The 21,407-nt window shown below is 38.9% G+C and overlaps 1 protein-coding gene across 3 annotated transcripts in view; it reads left to right on the top strand.

The window, feature by feature from the left end:
• WWC2 (WW and C2 domain containing 2) overlaps positions 1–21,407 on the top strand; it is a 104,986-nt gene that overhangs the window by 6,689 nt on the left and 76,890 nt on the right. The window contains exon 1 of one of the 3 annotated variants that reach the window (XM_040601602.1): positions 2,279–2,380. The exons of the other annotated variants lie outside the window; for them this stretch is intronic. The gene's annotated coding sequence lies outside the window, so the exon portion shown is untranslated. Of the gene's footprint in view, positions 1–2,278; positions 2,381–21,407 lie in introns of those variants that run through there. 3 annotated transcript variants of the gene reach the window in all.

Below are 21,407 nucleotides of genomic sequence, written 5' to 3' on the forward strand. Positions count from 1 at the left end.
GCCGTGAAAGAAGTTTCCATTTTTTGCAGCTAAGGGTCAATATATAAATCAAATAGAACAAATTATTTACAACTTCAGAGAACTGTACAGATTACATTATGAGTTCCTGTTTCTCTTCAGTTAAATAACTTGTCTTCAATCCTTCAGTTAATACATTCAAAGCACAGAATTTTATCAAGGTTATTAGAATAAGGTAAAACGATTTCTCTACTTCTACTTACTGATGTTTGTAGCATCTAGAGAAAAGTTGAATTTTGTGAAATAGGTTTGTTTTGGGTTTCTTGCTACTTTTTTCTTTTTAGCCTTAAATGTTACAGGCATTTGAGATTTCACAATGTTTATATCACACAGATGACTAAAATCTAGAAGAATACTCATGGAAGAGATTGAAAATGGATGAACATACAGTAATATTTCCATGGTGACACATTTTCAGAAAGGCATGAATAGAAACAATGCTAAGATTCCATAACTGTTATGCTGGGACATGTAAATTCTTATTACAGCAACTTGTAAGGGAAGTGGAAAAGGGTTGCAGAGGGGTAACACAGCCCACTTAAGCTTGGACTGTCTCATCATTCTGTTTACCTGTCTGTCTTCTGCCACCAATAGTAAACTGACCCCAGGACGTGATTTGGCTAAAATGAAACCCCTTGTTTTCCAGCAGAATCAGCTCGTTGTGTCACTGAATGGATACTGGTGCTGGTGTGAGGCAGGAGGCAAGTCTAGGGCTGGGAGCAAAAGAGAAGAGTGATGCTGTAGAAACAAAGATGCAGATCAAGCCTAGCTGCCATAGAACTATCATCTTAGGTGTCTGTTTCTTTCTTTGGGATTCTCCTTTGGTTTTGTGTGTCTTTTTGTTCACCTTTGCTTTGCTGTGAACCAGCCGTACAAGTGCCACAGACCTCTTGATCCTAAGCGTGTTTTCTGTCACCAGGAAACCTTTATGATATTACGAAGTTTTTACTGACTTTTGAGATGTTTGTTACTGTGAAGATCCTGTTGAAGAGAAATTTATTGCATGGTTGAAGAATTAGATCCTGTTTTCCAGGAATGTGCTGCTGTTGACAATATGCTTATGAATAGCTAATTTCTACTGTGTATGAAGGTAGATCAGAAATTCTTTGACTTTGGTGCATTTCCCCCCAACTATTCCTAAATAAGTTTTAGACTCTGCTGCAAAGTGTCTCACGAGAATGATGGTGTAATTCAAGACTTTGAATGTTTTATTGTGTGAAGCAAACTGGAGCCATTTGTCTTCATGTATTTGAGGGAGTCATCCGTATGGACAGATTGACTTGCTTTTCATTTGGAAGGAGCAGCTAGTGGCTAAAAAGAGTAGTGATGCAATAATTAAGGTTTCTTTTTTTGTGTTGTTTAAATATTTTGTAGGGGTTTGCTTTGTGGGTGTAGGGTTGGGGTCTTTTTAAATAGCACATTTTGAATGTTGCTGAATACTGTTGCTCTTCACAGTGACTTTTTCTGTGCAAAATCACTAGTGATAATGAAGTTTGTACCCAGTGAAGTCAATCTGTGGGTCTTGTTTTTAAAAGGCTAATGAAAGGGCTTTTTGGGGGAGAAATTCCTTCCCCCCCCCCCCACTTTTTTTTTTTTTTTTTTGTGTGTGTAAGTATACTTTTTAAGGCTAATTTGCCTTTGGAATTGTTTTAGTTGGTTAGGACTTCTGGGCTAGAGGCAGTCTGTCAGTGGTAAGAATGTATTCTGTCAACTGAAACAATCATTTGCATCTCATAGGACAAGATCAGATGCTATCCTTTGAACTTGCATACTGTTTGTGTGTGAAGAAAAGGAATTTTATCTCATCAACTCAAAACATGCTGTATTCAAAGTCATTGTTTGGGTATGTAAAGATGTATTGTCTTGGGACAGCAAATTTCTGCATATCTTGCTGCGTGCTGTGCAATACTGTATATTGGACCTGCTTTGGTATGTCTGTGTTATTTTTCTCAATTCATTAAATGAAACTTCATTCTTTATTTGAAAAACAAAAAGAGCAACCGTACTGGGATGCCCTCCATTAATATACTGTTTGTCCTGATAATCAGGCTTTCAGTGTCTAGAAACACAATTTTTTAAAAAAAACTTTTGGTATAGAGGAAAAGATCTAGAAGAATCTACTTCAGCTACATCCTGCTAGGATGCTCTCTTTGTGTTAGCAACTTTCTTGTGTTGTTAATGAAGGATCAGTACTTTACATGCTTACTGTTTCTTTTTAAAGTACTTTTAAGTGCTAACCTGCAGTTTTGTCCACATAAGCATATCTTATGGCCTCCAGATCTGACCTGTGAAGAGTTCTTACTCCTTCGCACTTAAGAGCTTACCTCCCTCGTAGAGCTGAGAATGTCTGACAAAGATGCAGGTATTTTTAATCATGTGGCAGATGAACTTTTGATATTCTGCAGATTGTGTACAAGCACATCATGCCATATGGCAGTAAATACGCCTGACACATGACGAATGGTGCCTGCCTTTTAGCTAATAGATGGCAGGCGTATGCCTTAGTAACACCTCGTCAAGTAACAGGGTTTGACCAAAGCACAGGTGTCCCCTGTCACATAGCTGCGTGGCAGTGTTTTTATTGGGATCACACTGCAGAGGAACAATTCTGGTCGCTTCTGCCTGTCACTCTCTGGGACACTTATGGTCATTGGAGGATAGGGTGATTTGCTGTGTGGATCTCTAAAACTTCCAGGAGAGGAGGTATGGCCCACTTCAGCTGAAAAAGTGGGCATTTTAGCCTCGCTCGCTGTCTGTGGTGGACTGCAGAAAATTGTCAGGGAAAGACATTTATTTGCTCTTGATGAGGAAACAATGGGGTGGATTTTTTTCCTTTGTTTCACCCTGTGGATTGATGAACTGTAGTCTAGTCCAGAAGTGCCTGTCTCATGGTCTGATGATCTGACTGAGAAAGAGTACTCTTATTCAAAGCCTAGTCCATTCTTAAATCAGATTTCCTTGATTATGCTAAAAAGGTTTATGTAGATTTACAGCTTTCTGCCTCTTCACCGGTGTTAACAGGATGCCTCTATGAAAACTCTAAATTCCTGTTAGAAATAACCCTGTACAAAATGTCTGTTAATAAACAGTTACTGTGCGTCAAAGAAAGAGATGCAATTCAGATTTATGAACTAGATATTTTTAAAAATACCGTTATTAGCAAATGAACTAGATTTTTAAAATGCTGTTATGTAGCAGATGATTACAGTCTCATCCTGTGATTTGATTCTTGTTCATGAGCTGTTCTGGCTGCGTAAGACCTCTAGGTGCTTGCTGCTCTCCCCAGTTGTAGCCTGACCAGTGCAGAGCCTGACCAGGGGGTGCTGGTTTTGGTTTCTGTCCGTAAAGATCCAGTGGAGACCAGTTGTCATGGGGAAGGGTTTATAGCGCAGTAAGGCCGGAGTAGCTGGGAGCTGAACAAGGCAGGGAACATTTGCATGTTTCTCTTGCTTTTGGGAGGGCAATGGGGAAAGTGAGACATGTAATGGAATCTAGTGGACTTTGCTTCTGTGAAATAATCTGTGGTTACTGTTGCTTATAAAGCTGCTTTGACCTATATTAAATCTTTTGTGTTTTATTCTGAGATGGGTGCGATACAAAATTTCCTTGTGAGCTAAGTGATATTTCTGTTCGATAAATGATCCACCGTTAAGTGTACTTGTACTTCTCTTGTCAAATGTGTGTTGTTAATTGGGGCTTGGTTTACATTTTAAAACACTTTTGCTGTCTTGGGTTACATTGTGACTACTCAGCTTGAAGTATCTTTGTATACATAATTTCTTGGTACAGCACCAAATAATGTAATTTAATTTTTTAAATTATCTTCACAGAGATATGGCAAGCATCCTGTGAGAAACTTAGGAGCCTTTAGAAGTTTAGGAGCTTAGTAGCTTATTTTCTTTAGGAAGTGATGTCTGGGTAGGAACGTATTAACACATTACTTCTGTTCTTAATTTGATGTTAAAACTTCAATAGAAGTTAGGTCATGGATGTGCCTTAAGTCCCATATGTACCCTCAGGGTTGTATTCCCAGGGGTTCCTAAGCCCACTGTCCATCAAATCTGTCCCCCATATTCCCAAGACCTATACAGTGTATATTCAGTGTATTCACAAAAAAGAAAAATCAAGCCCTTTTCAGCTCATTCTGTCAGTGCTGTCTTAATGTTTTATGCCATCTTGTACAGCAATTTGTGATAAATTTTCAAGCATGACCTTGCAAGTGTTACATGTGATTGGTTTTTTGTTGTTTGGGTTTTTTTTCCTGAGGTATTGCATTGATTTTAATCACATTTCTAGTAATGGACAGTTTTATTGTCTGCAGGATCTGACCTAAATGGTATTTTGTTATTTTTGTTGCTTGAGACTTTTAGTGCAGAGACCTGCAATTACCATTGCCGCCCACCCCCCCTTTTTTTTTTAGTTTGGATGGAATTGTACAGTGGTGAACAATTCTGGTTTGGAGTGCTATGGGCTTCTGTCAGAGACATTTGCAAAATAAGCTACAGTATGAGTTTAAGACACAAAACTATTCAGTACTAAATTCCAGAGTGAACAGAGTGACAAACTGCCAAAACTGGAATTGGAATGTCCGTGGAGTCGGAGTGAAATAGAGAAAACAGGATACTGCTCAGATGAGATCTCTGAGGGTCTGACTTGAATTTCACCCTTCTGAAGCAAATAATAGTGTTTCCTTTAATGTACTGGATTGGAATGTAGACCTATAGAGAAGCCCCAGAAACTGAGGTCTTTTTTTCTGTGTTTCCATATCTTAATGTTCCTGGACAGTAGGAGTTTTGCCAAAGTTTCTCGTATTTCCCACATTCTTTTGCAGTTGCCAGCTTTGTTTTGCACAGAAGCAGCAGGCTGAGGTGGTGTTTTAGTGGCTTACAGCATGAAGAAGGATCATTTGGAATGGATGTTTTAAATATTTAAAATATATTTTGCTGAAGCATTCAGTAGTAAATGATTGTACATAAGAGGATGCAATTCAAGACAGGAATCTGACAAGGAGCAAAGACCCCTTTCTGTCATGTTGTGAGTATTGCAATGTTTGAAATGAACTGTTAACACATTTACAATCATTCTGGTGAATAGTAGAATGCTATGGCTGTGAATAATCATCCGAGACCTCTCCAGGACATTCCTGAAATAGTGTTCAAATGACTAGAGAAATTATGGGATGTGGCAAAGCACACAAACAGCATAAGCCTTTTAGCCAGGCTAGTGCTGTCAGTGGTTTACTACTGCAGTAAGTAAGGCTTAATACACAGGAACTTACGCAGTAAACAGATGATTTCTCAAGTTTCTGAGCTTTGCATGTTCTTTTCTGTTTTTCCTGTTATTTATAATCTCTAGGCCCTCTTTTTGTATCTACTCTGAGAAAAAGACTTTAGTGAACTGAAGTTTGAGGTTTGCTAAGGAGTTGTTAATTGGTTACACTGCTGTGTTAGCTAAATTAACGATGCTATGGTGGAGAAGGTGAATTGCTTACAGGAAAACACATTATTATGGTGATACAGACTAGGCTTTTTGGTTCTTGCTTATGTTCTTGTTTGCTTGTCTCGTTATTGTTGCGCCTCGCTTGCTAGTAGGGTTTACAATGACCTAAAATGAGCCATGGACTTCTGTACTGTGGTGGGCTGATGATTTGTGTTTAGGACCTGGCTGGCCCATTTGCTCAGAATACATAAAAGCTATCAAAATTTTATTTTTCCAGGCAAAATTTTGGCCAGAAAATAAACTTCGAGGACAAATGCAGAACAGTTAAGGGTTTTGTATTAAAAATCTTTAGAACCTCCTATTCTTGATGTTTCATGTCCTTTCTTTGTCAGTCAGGTTTTGCTGAAAAGTTGTAAGGTATTTTCTTTCTAGACATCGTCATTGTGGTACCTAATGTGGCTGGTGTTTTAAAAATGTATGAAGAGTATTTAGTTTAAAAAAAAAATAAAAGGAAAACCAAAGCAGTTTCCCATGATCAACACTTCATTTTTAATTTTATTCTCAATTTGGCAGGTGTACTGGATAGTTAAGCAGCTTCAGCCAGCTGTGTGAGGCTCTTGTGAAACACTTTCACTGCAGGTGTCTGGTGTTGAGGGGGTGACAGTATTTATCAGAGGACCCTCCTTGTGGCAGTACTGTCATTACTTATTGAGATAAGGTTTCTAACAGGTCTTTGGGGAATAAGCTGTCATAAATAGCTGTTTTGTAATACTTTAAAAAAAAAAAATCATCTTTTAATGGCCAGTATTAGAACTTCATCTGAACGCTCTCTTTTTTTTTTCCCTCAGGTGTGGATAGTTTCCATCTGTTTAAAACACACAGTGATGTTTAAACCTGATGTCACACTGGTGATGAACACAGTAATATTCAGTTATCATGAAAGGTTTCATGTGGCCTTGATGATGCTGATGTCCTGATGGGGGTATTTTGATTACATGAAAAACTTTGTAAGAACGGAATACTAAACTTTAAACACAAGATGATTGGATACTTGCAAAAATTTTGAAGGGTAGTAAGTTTAAAGGGAAACATTACTTCTTCTCAGCTTTTTAGACCAATACATGGGATTCATCTCTCCACAGGAAGTCACCTGTGCATATGCTTTATTAAAAGCAAACGATATTGTAAGCAGAGAAATGTGTGAAACCTGATATATTTTTGTCCTGTAGATGTATTCTTTGTGCTAGATAGCAAGCTCTGGAGGTATTCCACTGCACAATGTTTATAATCTTTCTTGGGCTCTCTTCTTCCACCTTTCGTGTCATGTGAATACTCTGATCTCTAGCAATTGTTGAACTAGCTGGTTTTAAACTCTTGGTGAGAGAGTTAGAGGGAGAGAGATTTCATACTAATCTTTTCTGCAGCTCCTCCTTCTTACAGTGGCTCCTAATGCCAAGATGAGGTTTGGTCCTGACTTAAGAATGGTTACATCTAAACAGAAGTATGTGCGTCAGGACATACATACCCTGGAAACTTAGTTTCACAGTCGCCTGAACTGTAGTCCTAACCAGAATAGGTCGTAGCTCTCTTTTGGCCCATCTGATCCAGAAGTCAGCACTGAGAGGTGGGACTGGTACTTAACCAAGTTTCCTTAATTACAGAGTGCCTGGCAACTCAGGAGATTGTAAGCACTCCCAAACCCCACCTTTCCCAGTTGAGATGTAGCCAAAGAGTGCGACCTTCCTCCTCAGAGAAGTGCTATCCTATCTCTTCAGGGTATCTCCTTTGGCTGTCAGTCAGCCTGACATTGGTTGATGATGAAGTTAAAAAGGAACATTGGGACGGCAAAATCTTTCAAACTGCCCATTCCTATGGCGAGTGATCTATTTCTTTTCAAGAATGTCTACATTGAACTCACAGGATTCTGAGCTAATCAATAAAGAGGGTAAATAAACTTCCTGCTGCTGCAGATAAGCTCATCAAGGTCCAAGCTAGGCAATTTAGGGACAGGTTTTTTATCTGTAATGTTGAGACCTTTGGATCTGCTGTAGAAATATCCCAAGAATATACCGGCTAATGGAAATCAGATATTAATTTGGAAGAAAGGACAGTGGGCAGAGAATCTATATAATCGACAGTCTGTTTAACATTTTTTTTGTGATAAAAAGAAGCAAACCCAGAATTTTACAAAACCCATGTTCACTGTTCTATTTCAGAGAAACAAATTGCTGTGTTACTGTATTTCAGCTTTGGCTATCTGGTTGAGATATATTTGATTTTCATGTGAAAATAATTTTCTTTGAGAGAATAAAATGGTTCATGATATGATATGAATGGGGCAGTATTCAGCTGGCACTTGTCAGTTTGGGTGGTCTGATGCTTAGATGAATTTATGAAAGAGAGAAATGAGACTAGCAGACACTGTAGTTTTGATTTTGTGAAGAAAATTCTGTGCTAGTAAAGGCTGAAGATATTTCCCTTTCCACCTTTTGTTTCTGTTTGACATTCCTCCCAGCTGTTAGGAACTCTGCTGTGAACCAGAGTAGAAAGGCTTAAAATAAGCAAGAGTAAAGATGAAAAAAAATCCCATTATAGGTCATATCGCAAGAAAAGCATATAGTACTACTTCATCAGTGAAAAGTGAATTTACCTCCTTTTTTTTTTTTTTTTGTTTAACTCTGTGAAGATGGATCGTTTTCCTTAAGCTTTGGTACTGAAGAGTTTATCTTGTGCAAGTGTAATCTCTGGATGATGTGGAGACTAAGGATAAATTAGGTACAGAATGTGTACTGAATTAATACTGACTTTAGTCTTGCATACAAATCTTGAAGTATGTGAAAGTAACAGCAAGCAACTGATGAAAATTAGTTTATTTTTCTTAAATTGAAACCACAATGTTTTAAAGTGGAGGTAGAATTTATACTGTTCATTATATTGAAACAGATGGGCCAATATATAATCTGTATTCCAGAAGAGCTTTAAAAATAACTGCAAGTGGAATTGCAGTGATTTACTGTGACTCAAAAGAAGTTGGCAGTGTAGACTGGGATTTGTGGGTAAACACTAGAGCAGGCTGCCCTGAGTGCTTTTGGGCATGACTCAGACCAACCTGGTCTGATTTCAGAGTTGTCATGCTTTGGGCAGCATCTTGAACCAGATGACCTCCAGAAGTTCCTTCCCATGTACGTTATTCTGTGATTACCTTTTTTTTTTTTTTTTTTTTTTTTTGGCCTGCTATTACTAAAAAGAAATATTTCAGCATTTTATAACTGGCCTTTCCTTCATTATTATTTACTAGGCATATGTGGGTAAATGTGGCTTTATCAGGTTTAAATCATCAAATTAACTAAACAACATATTTTAGAAAAAAGACTAGTTTCAGAGAAGTAATGTGTTGATATAATCTGTTTAAATTCAAGGAAAGTACTTACTGTACACTGACAGGAAGTCCTTAATCCCAAACACCTGTGCCTTTAATGGAACAATTAGGTGATGATCAAGTAGCTGCAATGATAAAGGAGACTGAAATGTGCTATATTGGAATAGGAATTATGAAGGTACTGGGAGGTTTTGCAGTATAATTACAGTAACGGAACCACTGTCCACCTCAGTAGTGTTATAAAATGGTCTAAAGCTTCCTTTTGCTCTAGCTATCAGTCCTAGAAGCATAAGTATAGAAATTAAATTCCTTTCTCACTTTGAAGACCAGCTCTGCTCTATTTGGTATTAATATAGATCTCCAACACCCAGGAGTTAGCATGTACTTCTAATAACCTGAATTTTAGAATTTGATGAGGAAAATGTATTTTACATCTAGTGGTTGGTTTATTAAAGTTACCTGTGTTATGGGCTATGTTATTTGCAATGTAATGTTAAAGGTGGTACTACTACTAGTACTAGAAGCATCCGGTTAGGATTTTTTTTCTGTTCTTTCAAATGTGACTTTGGAAGGGACACACTTTAAAGTTTGTTCCAGGAGGCACTTTCAGAGATGGATGATTGAAAACAACTCTCCTGAGTGGCACCTTGCTGTACTTCATAGATCATAACAGCTTTTATTCACCACTGTGATTGTTTTTTAAATTACTACCTGTGGATGAATACTTGAAAGAATTGGCCTGCTGGCTGCATGTTTGGTTTGATTGGGGGCTATCTTGAAGCTGCCTTTAAATTACATGGGGTTCTTGATGATCCTAGCATTTTCTAATCTTCTTTGTGCTCCGTGGTTTGCTTTGTTTCTTAGATTCTGGCAATTTTAGGAAGAATAGTAATTCTATCTTTAATTCTTTTCTTGTTTAAAAAAAAATGTGTGTCATTTCAAGCTAAGATACACCAAGATACTTCTTTCAAAAATTATAAAGTTGCAGTTCATGTTGCATTATTCTTCCACTGGAAGTTGTAAATTATGTAATGAATAATTATTATACTAATAGTTGCTGATGGACTGGAAGTTCCTTAATTTGTAAGAGATAGATTTGTCACAGGGAAAGCTCCAAGTGACATCCATAATAGTGGTGTACGAAAGCAATACTGCTTTAATGAACTTTATTGAAAATATCAATATGGCAGTAGTGTGCTACTTGTTTTTCCACAGGAGGACATTTCACTGGACTGTCACTAACAAGACAGGCAGAAGAAAAGAGAGAAAATGTATGTTGTAAGACAAAGTGACAGTTGAAGTTGGTTGGAATATTTGAATAAACAATTTTTTCCAGAAGTTGCAGTGTTTATAAGTCTGTATAAAATGTTCCGTTCTTCTGTTTTGATGAAAAATTTTTGTCAGAGGCCCTTTTGGGATTGTAAAAGACTGGGAAGATTTTATTGCTTGTTAGTCAAGGTACTGGTCTGGAATGTGAAAGAATCTGATTCCAGTCTCTTTCCTGGCTCAGAATGACTTGATGCTATTGAAAAGCCATCTTCCCTGAAGGTACCTGAACATCCTAGGCCTGTTTCCTGAACTGCCATAACCCAAGGCGACAGGAAAATCTAGGTTTCAGTTTGGAAAATGAAACGCTTTGAAAATTTTCTGGGGGGAAAAGCATACAAATAAATAAAAAGAAACAATGCTTTAGAAATTCCTGCAAAATCTAATTGTTGTCCTTCGGATAGCATTGAGAGGTATGCCTATCGCTAGAAGTATTTAACCAATCAAAGACTATCTGTAATCTCCATAAATTCCTCAGATTTTTATCAACAGCAGTTCCCAGCTTCAGTTGCCATGTCCTCCGTGCCCTCTGTTCATAGCATTTGATCTTTTCTCTTTTCATTCAGAAAATAACTTGAGTGACTAAGCAGAAGATAGGAGTGTGATGGAAAGAGTGGGTCTTAGCCTGTTCAAATGTATCACTCCATCTGTAATGATAGAATGGAATAAATAAAAGGTAGGTAAGGCTGATGGCAGCAGAAGAACGCAACATTTTTCAGTGCCCTGAAATCCACAATACAATTTAGATTGTTGGCAGCTTAACACCACAACTAGGATTGTTAGCAACTGGCAGGAGGAGCATGATTTGCTCTGTACGGTTCATGTTAGTTCTGCTTCTTGGGCCACAAAGACAGGCTTGGCCAGGCCTGCCTTTGCAGATCGCCAAAAAACCAAGTTCAGAGGGCCCTAGCTGTGGTTTGCACTAACTTTGCCCTTGGAAATTGCTTTCCCCTTTCTGCTTTCTTTTGCTGAGGCATGTAGCAGCTGGAGAAAGCAAAACAGAAGGAAACAAAGATACGAAGGCCAGGGTTGGGGTGCTTCAGTTCTTGTTATTGTCTTAGGGAGGAGTTTGCATGCTACGGACATCCCCTCATACCTCAGCGGAGGTATTTCTCTGACTTCTCTACCTCATTCTGCATCTAGTGACTGTGAATCATGCTCTGCAAGCTATACTCTGTCCCACTCCGCTCTACTGACACACTTAATGGTCTTTCTGCCTAATGGGAGTGTCACGGGAGCATCACGCCACATGGATCATTCTGCCTATGTCCTCTCTGTCTGAAGCAGTTATCCATACTGCAGCACACTGTCAGTTACAGCCCTTTCACAAGTATTTAGGATAGCCTAAATCATAGCCTAAGCATAGTGAGTGTCAATAAGGTAAAGGCCCTTTGGACGCCAATTAAGCTTCCTAGTCGGATTTGTGAAAAGAAGAGATTTTGTCTTCCCGAAGCCCAGTAAAAGGATCAAAAAATGTTCTAGCCTGCTTTTTTCGGCTGGCACAGTACATTGCCACGCTCCATCAACCAGACTAATTCTTTGGCTGCCAGTGAGGGTCACCAAGCGCTGCTGCTTCCTTGCCTATCTCCCAGCAGCTGGCGTTGTAGAGAGACAACAAGAAGAACAACCCAGGCATGGTAAAACAAGAAGATAACACTGTTCGTTAAGTTTGCAAACTCTGTTCATCTCCGCTGCACGAGGCTATGCGTTTCTTCTGCAGGCTTTGGTCAAATGAAGCCAGATGTCATCAGCAAAACCGAATGTGGCTCTGTGTGTTTTTTGGGGTCGTGGGCTGGTTTCTGTGGTTTCTAGGATTCCAGATAGAAGATGTCTGCTGTTACGATTAGACTCTCGAAGCCAGAAAACACTTCTAGACAGGGTGTCTTGTATGTGTGGGTGCAGAAATGCTAATAATGGTTGAAATACTGTAATGTTAAGAAATGAGCAGTAGTGTTGCTCCACTGGTACCCAGAGACTGCTCTGGTATTGTTTGGTGCACGTCTCTCGTTCTTTCAAGTGATACTGCAATTTATGTACATTTATGTAAACCAAACCAGAGACATTGTTATAATCTGTTTATTGTAAATACAAGTGATAGAAATACAATGATTTTAACACAGAGAAAGGAGTAAGGTGAAGGAGGGAAAATGTGACAGGCAAAATGAAATGCTTTTTGTATCTTTGGCATGAAGCAGTGAAGTCAGAAAAAAAGACAGAACTTAGACCCTTTCACCTGGGCTTCCAATAGAGAGCAGAGTTTGTCCGCTATTTGTTCAGTGTAAAAAGTGATGAAACACATGAGTTGGGTTGGGAGAGGATAAAATTACTGTATAATGAAAAAGTCAGCGAAAAGCTGTGCCAATCACCTTTAGGAAGGAATGCAAGTGCTTTATTTTATTGCAAAACCCTACCTTCCTTACTGGTTTTGCCTATAAAAGTTCAGTTCTTCATAGCATGGCACAGGAAGAGATACTTGGTGTACTGGACAACTGAAAGCATGAAATGATCAGCCCATAAGTGCGTTATAAATGTTTAGAACTAAATGTAGAAGAATGGATTTTTCATTAAACAAGCACACAGCACTGATGATTCCTATTAACTTCTAGCATTTCAAAGACTTGACAGAAGATCAAATCTCTCTTTTTATGGCTGATTTAAATCAATCATTGTTCTGTCCGGCAAAATTCCAAGCCCACATTTGAAAGCTCTTTTGAGAATTATCCTTCCCCCACCCTAGGTTATATCTGCCAGATCAGGAAATTCCAGCTTTTTCTCTTAAATTTACTATGGAATCCCCAGAGTCTGAAACACAGAAAACAGATTTTGGCTGGACTGTGAATAATCACGGTCCTCTCTTTCTTCCCTAACCTTTTCACGTACTTTCTAAAATAGAACTTTAGCCATGCAGAGTGCCTGCAGATAAGCTAAAAAAGAATTGCTTGGACTGTTGTGAGCTTGAAAATCTGTCCTCTTGTTAGGTCAAACTCCATGCTTGTACATATTCTGACTGAATGTTAATTTTCCTTGTATTTGTTTTCATTGCTTTATTTAATATACTGTAGAGCATTGAAATGCATGCAGGCACCCAATGGCATTTTCAACAGATTAGAAGTTTGACTGCTATTTAATTACAGTGCACGTACTTTTAAGCTTTCCAATACTTCTGGTAATTGTTTTAGATGACCGATGTTTATAGGACGAGAGTCAGAAGCCTAGCTTCCAAGCAGATATGTTTTGTTTTAAAAGCTTGAATGATACATGAAGTAATTTCCCAAAGGAACCTAAGGATATCGTGTAGAATTGGAGGAAAAATAGTATCTCACAGTATTAATATTTATGTTAAAGATTTTTCACAAAAGCAACTGATGTAGATTGATTTATGAGAGATAGTTGGAGACTTCCATGGAGAAGTTTAAAGAGATTACATAAGTAATTGGATAGTAGAGGTTTGTACCTGGGCTATCTCTTAAGAGCAATCTTCTCTATTCAGTTTAAAAGTATAATAAATGGCAAGTGGAGATGTAGTGCTTATCTTGGAAAGGACTGACTGTGTATTTCCACTGTGTGAGCTGATGTTGAGGTTTTTCATTACTCGAATTGTATAAAAACTTTACATCTAACAAAATACTTAGTGATTTTTATGAAGTAATCATTTAAAAATACTGTGTCTGAGAAATTCCAGAAGTCTGTGAAATTGCAGCTTTCTAGTCAGCTGAATTTATTGAAACATTGCTTATATGGCAGCTTGCTTCTTCCAGTACAAAAGATATATACAGCGTGGGAGATTACTGTTTAATCAATTGTTTATGCTTAGGTGTTGTTTTCTATGAAAGTGCCTCTGCTCAGTATTTGAGACAGTATTGTTGTTTTTTCAGTGTCATTAGCAATTGTTTTTAAACTCTCCTTACTAGAGCCTTATTAAGGAATTACTAGTTTTGGCTAAAAAAAGTAAAAATGGCAAAGTAAAACCTCTCACCAAAGGACAAAATATTTTACAGGTTTTAATTCGGCAAACATGACAAAATTCAGATAACTAAAGTGTTAATCACCTACAAAGTTTGCTTCTGGCCTTGTTGAAGGCAATGGCGAGCCTGCCTTTGACTTTGATGTTGAAGGAGGATGCACATGGAAGTTTCCTTGGCTTGTTCTGTGAAGCTGTGTGTCCTTTGCAGGATCAGGCACCTCACTGGTGCACGTTGTTCTGCTTTGAAATTCAAGTAGCCAGTAGACCAAGGTATTGCAATAAATAGAAATTTTCCTAATTGCACAGCCATTTCCATTTCTTAAATGCTGTTCTCTGTAATTTCTTCCCTTTTCTCAAAAATAGGGCTTTGCAACCAGTTAAGGTTGTTAGTCCAAAACCCCTCAACCTACCAAAATCAACCTCGTAACTTTCAACTCATAAAACTGTATAAGGTAGTTAAGCAACTCTCCAATTTTGCTTAGTCTTATCTGTCTGTTTTAATAGCTCAATTGTAAGGAGGAGGAGTAATCACGTATGTTACAGTACTACCTGTGATCTCCATCAAGAACCAGGATTTCAGTATCTGTTAGGGACTCTGTTTCATGACTGGTTCATACCAACCTGAACTGGGACTGCAAGTGGTTCAACCCTCTCTTGCATGGACTTTTGTACCAGTGATAAACTGGTTAGGCAGCTAAACTATTTAAAAAAAAAAAAATTTACAAAATTTAAATCTCTCCTACTCGTTTTGTTCTTTGATTTGACTTACTATGCAGTCAGATGAGTGCCAGCACAAGTAAAAGAGAAGGGGCATGAACGCCTACCATGGAGGAAGAGCAGAGCTGTGATAGCCAGGTTAGATCCATTACGGAACCTGAGTATTTGGTGTGATATAGGGAAAAAACAAAGATCTTTTTTCCGTAGTCAAGATACACAACGATGGAGTTCTAAGCTCCAAGAAATGAAGGCAAAGTAGGAGTGAGTACAGAGGTATGTGTGCACACGTGGTTTGGAAGTGTGGGGATAGCAAAGATTTTATAAGTATATGTAAAAAGCGTGGTTAGCTTTGAGAACAGAGTTACTCAGGGACAACTTCTCAGAGTAGCTTGTCCCACCACATGCCAGTCCTTGTGGTGAAATTCCCCCCCCTTACATAAAGGCTGAACTTATTTCAACTTACACCTTGTAGGTAGGGGCAGGTTGCCGCTGCATCCTTCTGAAGCTGCCTTTTCTCCAGGCTGAACAAACCCCAGTCCCTCAGCCTGTCTTCACAGGGCTAGTGCTCCAGCTCCCAACCATCGTGATGGCCTTCCCCTGGACTTGATCCCATTTCTTGATGTTTTTCTTGCCTTAGGAGACCAGATCTGGATGCAGTATTTGAGATGCAGTCTAGTGAGTGCAGAGCAGAGCGGGTAATCCCTTCCCTCCATCTGCTGGACGTGCTCTTGCTGATACAGGAGGCTGTTGGCCTTCTCTGTAGCCAGGGCAATGGATCACTGCCAGCTCGCTGCCCACCAGGACCCCAGAGCTGCTCCACAGCTGCTCAGTCCCAGCCTGTATCGCTGTAAGGGGCATTTGCTTCCTGGGTGCAGGAGCTGCTGAATCTCTGAAGAAGGCTGGCTCGTTCCTATAGCCTAAGTCCTTCTGAACGGCGGTCGTGTCCTTGACAGTGTCGATTGTGTGTGTGTCCCAGTTTGGTGTCATCTGCAAGTCTGATGAGAGTGCACTGTGATGCCTTCTCCAGATCAGATGTTATGGGTTGATACAGATGTTAAACAGGGCAGGTCCCTCCAATAATCTGCATCTTACCGGCTTCCGGGTGGAATACAACCTGTTGACCACTAGCCCAAAAGAAGGCAAGCCTGGATTGCAGGCTGCTGTTACAAGACGAGGATAGATTAAGAGATTTGATACCATGTTTTCAGTCAGTGGAGACTAGCTATGACTAGGAAAAAAGTTAGGAAAAATTAGCGACTTATTATAAACTGTTAAATAACTACATGTTTATTAAATAATAAATTAGAGGGACTTCAAAGATACCTTTGCTTATGAGTTGCAGTAGCTCCATGATCTCTGTAGTTAGTGAGGCAGTTTTAAGAATTCTAACAGGGGTCCAGTTTGAAGTGTGCACAAAGTCAAAATCCTTTTTTATTTTTTTTTTTTCTTTTTTCCTCCCATTGGGGAGAACATTCTTTTCACTTTGTAAATTAAGTCTTAGGATTTGTCTATTATGTGTTCCTTTCTGTTGCCGAAGGATAAAGTCGGTGGCGTACCATTGAGCTATGCTGCTATTTTAGTAGCTACCTTGAAAAGTATCACCTCTCTGTTTGTTTGTTTGTGTGTTTGTTTGGGGTTTTTGTCTTTTTAATCATTAATATAAAGGCCAGCAGGTTCTATGTAGCTAGAGTCTTTTCTTTAAATTTACTTTAAGACAAAGTACTGTGTCTGGCATGGTTTCTGTCTTTGGCATTCTGATTTCCAGTCCTAAGAGCCTCAGGAAAGGAAGGAGTGGCAGATCTCGTTAATCTTTCTGCGTGTGCTAGAAGAAGAGTGAATTTAGAGTAGAAGCTCCAATAGGGAAGTGGTTGCATCTGGAATATCGCGTTTACTCTCACTGTGGATCTATTCTTTGTGTTATTTGTGGACTGTGTTTTTGAAAGCAATTACAGTTTTGATCTCAACAAAGCGCTGTGGCAGTGAGGTCCAGAGATGGTTGTGTGTTGTGCAGAACTTTGTTCTGAGCCTGCTGTCCGTACGTTGTGTGCCTCCTTGTAGTGTAAGAAATGGAGAGTAAGTGCTGCCTGATCGTTTCCTTGTATATAATATTTCCGCTCTGTAAGCAACTTCAGAAATGAATACTCTTAATCCGTTCAGTTACATTACATTCCATTCTATACCCTGATCACCATTGCGCTCTTTTCTCTGTATCTTCTTGTCTGGTTTTACTTTCTAGCTGTTGTGGTGGTGTGGAAGTACAGGGCTATCAGAACTGAACGCAGTATTAAAATGTAATCACACAATAGCTTTATAGAAATTACATGATGATGTTTTTTGGTTTATATTTCTTTCCTCTTAACTTGTAAATAAGCTGTTTGGCATTTTGGCTTCTGCTAAATGCTGAGCTGATTCAAAGAGCCATCCACAAGAAGCTGAATAATTCTTCGGTGGTGTTGGCGAAAATACTTAATGTCTCTCAATCCAATTAAAAGTGATTCAGTGGTACAAAATCTTGTCACAGATTTTTGTGCATAACCTCTTTCCTTTCGTAATTTTGAGTTTCTAAGCATTAGCTTAAGCAATTGAATTTGAAAACGTGCAAAATAACCTCATTCTTGTGTTCTCGTCTTCTTTCCCCTTCTCACATACGCTTTCACCTTCAAAGACAGGACTGGTAAAAGATTGCTCTTGGCTACTCATGGGAGTATTGTGAATGTTCTTTTAAAGTTTGTATGCTTATTTGAAGAAATGATGATTATTTACTCTGTCCTATTAGCAGCCACAGCCAGGGACTAGGTTTTAATATGTACTGTGTTCTCTGAAGTAATTCTTTAACCTGGATTAGAATAATCTTTTTAAATCAGTGCTGTGAACTGCTAATAAACCTGAAGGGAGTGCATTTCCACGTGTGGGAAAGGTAGACAGCTGTATTCCAGTCTGGTAGGTAGAGCACTAGCTCATCTGACAGCTCCAGGTTCCCTTTTAGAGTGTCTCACAAAACTCCTCAGCAATCTTCACAAATTTACTGCCTTGGAAGTATTTCCCCTGGTCTGAACAACTGTTTGTGCTAGACGTACTTGCTAAAGAGGAATGTGTGATAAGCAACTGTATGTTGAGGGTAGAGGAAAGGCTTATAAGTGTTCCATGCCTTTTTCTGGGGGGTGGGGTGGGTGGGTGTTGCCTTTTTTTTTCCTTCTTTTTCCCCTCTTTTTTGTTTTGTGTGTTTTTTTTTCTTTTTGAACGTCACCTTTCTAGGAACCAAAAAGCATATCTGACCTGAAGGATGTTTAGTCAGTTTGACATGAGAGGTAAAAGCTGGTTTGGTTTTTTTTTTTTTTTTTCAATAGAAAGCAATGCTGCAACCAACTGTGTAGGTGCTGTATTCCTGCTAGTTCCTACCAGAAAAATTGCTGCATTTGTTGCAGGTTTTGGGGTGGGTTATTTTCAGGCAGTTTCTGGGAGTGGGTGTGTGGGAAGGAAGTCACAGCAGAACACTTAGATGTTTCCTGTTGGATAATTGTTGCATATTTCCCATTCCTCAGACTGCCACTGGGAGTAAATTTAATCTAAAACTTGAATTCCGTTAATATTGTGAATAAAGAAATGTAAAAACACTAGAGGTGCTGAAGGAACTCTGCGTTGATTTTGTTTAATATAATACTATTTTGGGAGTGTCTTGGAACATACAAAGAAAGGCAATTTAATTTTAATAAAGCATTGTGAACTAGAGAACAATATTAAAATAATTGGTGGGAGAAATTAAAATATAGGCCAGAACATATATCTGAAATCTTCTTCTAATTTTACAATACTGTAATTCTATAGTACCCTGACACTTCAGCATATTGCACTTTTAAGTTTGATGTATGAACTGTATGATTTGTATGAAGCAAACATATTTGCTACAGCCCTTACTCATTATTTCAGTTTTACTAATACACGTCAGGCTGTGGCTTCCATCACACTGTTGTCCAGAATGGAGAGATTTTTCCAGAGGCTGTCTTCTATGAAACCATAGCTGAAATGATTTGAAGGAACTTTCTGAACTGTTTGCAGCAAGGGTTGGCAGACTGTTTTTTTAAGTGGTGTTTTATTAATATTAAAATATACATATATTCCCTCTTCCTTTTTTTTTTTTTTAATGTTGTGTTGCTTGAAGTTGTATAAAATCAGTGGAGGGTGTGTGTTTGTTTTCAAAGTAAAAAATTCGTAACACATTTTAAAGATTCCTCCTTCTGTGGCATCAGGAAATAGAATTTACCAGTGTCCAGAGGTTAGCCAAGTGGTTGTGTACCATCTGAGCTCTTCATTTAACTCGGGCTTTTTGCAACAGGAGCTGCAGTGTACTGCAAAACATGCAATGATTTCATGAAGTACCCATGAGAAATTGTTACAGAGCAAGTGACTGGATGAGAAATTAGGACATGAAGAATTCAGTATTGAGAATAACTGTCAGAATGGGGTGCTCTCTCCCCTTGGGCTCAATTTGTAGGTCTGTGACTGAATTGCAATGACCTTGGACAGTTAACTCAAGTTTGCTCTTCCCTGCTTCTGGAATGATTGTGTACTTGGAGTGCTTCACAGTGCTGAAGTTGAATGTTTGTGAGGTTATTTGAGATGTTCAGATGGATGGTACTTTTCAGAAGTGCTTGTCACAGATCGAAGTTTCCAGCTACTGAAATTGGTAATGCTCCTGCTGACTCCAGTGGCAGCAGAGTTAGGCGAGGAGAGTCTTTAAATATCCTCTCTATAAATCCAAAGGTGTCTTGCAATGCAGGCATTTGTTTGCAGGAGGAGTGAAGGGGAGTTCACAGAACAAAATTCTCAAAATAATTTTCTGTAGCTGATGAGGTGGGTAGTGGGGTGATTTGGACTAGCGTGTGTATGAAATTACAGAGAAGAGGAAGGGGAAAGGTTAGGCAGAGGGAAAATCTTTTAATGCTGACATTAACTATCATGATTGTTTTCTGGTTTTGACTGTGTTCTTTCTTTGAAACGCATTTTTCTTTCCCAGATTTAATTTTCACACTACAGAAATGTCCCATATTTAACCCTTTAGTAGCTAACCATCAGCCACAGAGCCTGCTTTTGGTATTTCGTGCCTGACAGAGAACCAAGCTGGAAAGCCATCCAAAATAACAGAATAAATGTTTTGCATATTTATTATAAGTCTCTAAGTGTTTCTGGTTTGATTTATTCTAATAAAGTGTTCCAATCTACAGATATTTTCCTCCCATTGTTTGTTATATCAAGCTTTAATTAAATGGTAAGATTTTGGGGACAGATGTTGCTCCTGTTTGCATATGGACATTATTGCAGAGTTTGTGCCTTTTTTCACAAACCAGTGCTTGGCTGGGTTTGTTTTTGGTAGGTTTTGGGGGTTTTTTTTGGTGGGGTGGTATGTGTCTGTCTTTTTTTTCTTTAACTTGCGGATTTCTAAGGATACATCTACTGTAGAGGAATGGCTTGATAACAAATGCATGAAATGAGAAGCATAGTGGTACAGGGCAGGTAAAGGAAACATTTCCATGTTTGCAGGTAGAGATTGTAGGAATTGGGAACGCTAAAATTACTGGAAAAAGATCATGGTTTTTTTGGACCTAGATTAAAACCAATAGGTAAGTTTGTGTACTCAATTGATAACAACGTGGTTTCCCTCTATCAACAGTGTATGGTCATGTATATACAAATAACCTATAGCAACACTGCACATAATAGCCTTTTCATAATGTCACTGCATTTGAGCTTTCCGGGGGAAGGCTCAAAGGTCGTATCGTTGGTTTATGGCTGTGGAATTATCCCCGTGCTAGGGTATGGTTATCAGACATTCCTCACATTCCAGGTGTCTAATATTATAGTGCTTACACGCCAGTGCAGGACCAACTGCTGTGTCAAAGAAAAACGCAGGAGGAAACATTCATGGCATAACCCATTTCCACTGCTCTGCCCCCCCCGCCTTCCCCCCCTAACCTTTCAAAATGTCATCTTTGCGTTGAACTTGGCAATGGTGAAGGGGTAAACAAATTAGAAGTAGTGATTTGGCTGGGGGGGGGGGGGTTGCCCTACAAACACAAATAGCTACTATGCTGAGCTGGAAAGTATTGGTTCTCCTTTCCACGTAAGTATTGGGTTTCTTTCAGTACCTTCAATGATAAAATAATGTAGCAAAATATATAGTTGTCTTGAGGGTGGGTTTTTCTTCACTGATGGTAATTGTTGAGTGAAAAACCAAAACCAGTTTATCATAATCAAAAGGAAAAGGAAACAAATAAACCCATGCCAGCAGGCAGTTTGACCTGGTCCTGCAACCGGTGGGCGTGGGTCCCTTCCTTCCCAAAACCATTCTTCTCCTTCTGGGTCTCAGCTATTCAGTTCATATGCCTTTTCAGCAACACCTGTGAAGGGACAGTGAGCTGACATTGAGCTAATGCTAACCCCTTTGTAAGGCAGTTATGCGCTGCTGGATTGCTGTTACCATGTATTTTATGGCAGTCATTAACATGCACATAGCATCTTACCATAAGGTGGAAGGCAGCATATTCCTTCTGTGCTCACCTCCCCCTG

Source organism: Falco naumanni, chromosome 1 (assembly GCF_017639655.2).
Source record: "Falco naumanni isolate bFalNau1 chromosome 1, bFalNau1.pat, whole genome shotgun sequence".
Lineage (NCBI taxonomy): Eukaryota > Metazoa > Chordata > Aves > Falconiformes > Falconidae > Falco > Falco naumanni.